This window comes from Mirounga angustirostris, unplaced genomic scaffold, assembly GCF_029215605.1.
Source record: "Mirounga angustirostris isolate CCGP_5_RB_7025 unplaced genomic scaffold, mMirAng1.0.hap1 SCAF_15, whole genome shotgun sequence".
In the NCBI taxonomy this organism is placed as follows: domain Eukaryota; kingdom Metazoa; phylum Chordata; class Mammalia; order Carnivora; family Phocidae; genus Mirounga; species Mirounga angustirostris.
The window spans coordinates 54,916,168-54,918,439 of record NW_026991723.1 but is presented as its reverse complement, the minus strand read 5'-3'; the positions used below and the strand labels follow the sequence as shown (position 1 = coordinate 54,918,439).

Below are 2,272 nucleotides of genomic sequence, written 5' to 3'. Positions count from 1 at the left end.
TTTTTCATTGTAAAGACATTTTATAAAAGAACTTGACCTGTATCATTATATGATATCTTTTCTTAATAATTTAACAAACATCGACTTCCTGGTGTGAAATGAGCCAATTAAAGTCATTTTAAAAATGCATAAGTTTCTCTAGGTTGCTTTCAATTTTAAGTAAGAGCAGTATATAATATCCTGCAGCTTAGTTTTTCTATTTGAAAATGCAGCTAATATCACCACTATTATTGTTTTCTATCACATATCCCAATTAAATTGACATTTCAGCTCTTGTATGATCTTCCTCTCTATGTTGGTTTACTAAAGCGTTAAGTCATTCTGAAGAATTCCATCTTCCAGTCAACTTGAAAAGCTCTGAATCAAACTTACTTATGGCTTGTATTCTTTTCTGTTACAAAAGTGGGGAAACATAAACAGCACTAGAGCAAGTATTCATCTTTAGCTTAATGAGCATAATGTGAAAGAAGATTCCAGCTTCAGTAGATCTCAGAGATTGACATTGAACTTGGAAATAAAAATATCCTAAAAAAACCCCAAAACACTGGGAAAAAAATACATCTGAAAGGAAGAGTCAGTTGATAAGCTTGACCCAGTAATCAAACTCTGTTCCTAGAAGGGACATGAGAATTTTTACTGGGGGGTGCTTGCTCTGGGAGCACATATGCAAAAATTGGAATGATACAGAGAAGGTTAGCATGGCCCCTGTGCAAAGGTGATGTGCAAATTCCTGAATTGTTCCATATTAACAAAAAAATTTCTTTTTACTATGGTAATGAAAATATGAAGGCCACCTACCTTTGAGACTGCCAAAATTCTGGGAACCTTAAAAGATGATGTGTTAAATCTCAAAAGCCCAGGTGTCTAATTGTATCATTCTTCCCACTGACAGTATATTAGTAGAGAGACAGAATGATGAATATCAGCCACACCTAATTCTAGGCAGGTTCTTTTCTGGTTCTGCTTACTTCCTGGAGCTGAAAGGAAAAAAAGGACTCAGTCACGTGGTCTAGCCAAGGAGGTAAGGTTAACGTAGTTTTTGGAACTGAATATTGAAAACTTCAGAATAAAAGTAACACACGATTGTCTTTATATCAGCTTCTACAATGTTTGAAAAAAGCAAGTGCACTATTTTCCTAAAATTAAAAGGTTCTGTGATTCATTTCTGAAGACATAGCAAAGAGCAATTCAGCAGAACCACCCTGCCTGGCAAATTGTCCCTGATGAGCAGGCAGCAGAGGCAAGCTTTGCCTTTATATGCATGCTGCATGTTACATGTAAACTGGGTCACCTATTGACATCTCACACCCATTAACCTCTTGTTTAACTTCCAATGAACCCATGTCTGTGTCTTGAGAAGCAGCTAGGATTGGAAGGATTTATTTGTAAATATAAGAAATAAAGGTTTACTATCTTAGATACAGGAGATATATATGCTACTTCCTGATAGGAATTAAAACATTGGTAGGAAAAGACAGAACTATTTCTCCTCCTTCACTGTAGTGCACGGAAGAGCCACAGGAGTGCAAAGTTTGCAGGGAGTGTTTGGCAGAAGCTAAGTGTCAGCAGCAGTGTAGCAGAAAAGATGCTTGGCAGAGGGACCTGGATGAGACAGTATTGCTTAAAGAAGTAACATTACTGAGCATAAATTGTGAGACTTAAGTGGATGAGGTGAATTGAGAAACAGTAATGGTACCTTGCAGAAGAATTTGGGTCTTTCAGAAACTGCAGCATCTAATGAAGGTAACAGAAGTGTCCAGCTGTAGGGATGGTGGTAACCAGGGAGTGTGGTGGTATATTACAATCTGAAAAGCAGAGGTCAGCTGAAGTAGAAATTAGGGTGGGAAGAATATACATCTCCACCACCACCAACAGTGAAGATTCTATGGTATACTTGACTTTATGAGAATATGATAAAGTTTCTGTGGCATGGATTCCGCAATATCTTACTTCTGGCTGCTTCCCCAAAGTATAGTTCCCCTTTTCAGCTGAATCCTTCTTAAATAAAATGGATACAATGACCCTGTTATTATTTTATTAAGAAGGATTCTATTTAGACTCTGTGCATATGCTATGGTATGAAGACTTGTGTGCCTTCCAAATTCATATGTTGAAATTTTAACCCCCAAAAATGATGGTAATAAGAGATGGGCTTTTGAGAGGTACTTAAGTCATGAGGATGGAGTCCTCATTAATGGAATTAGTGCCTTTATAAAAGAGAATCCAGTATGGTGACTAACATAACATAATAAAATAAAATAAATTAAAAAAA

The 2,272-nt window shown here is 36.6% G+C and overlaps 1 non-coding gene across 1 annotated transcript; it reads left to right on the top strand.

Moving 5' to 3' along the window:
* Nucleotides 1-643: 643 nt before the first annotated feature.
* On the top strand, nt 644-750 carry LOC123850308 (U6 spliceosomal RNA). The gene has a single exon (XR_006792275.1). It is a non-coding gene; the product is annotated as a U6 spliceosomal RNA (small nuclear RNA).
* The last annotated feature ends 1,522 nt before the right edge of the window (nt 751-2,272 follow it).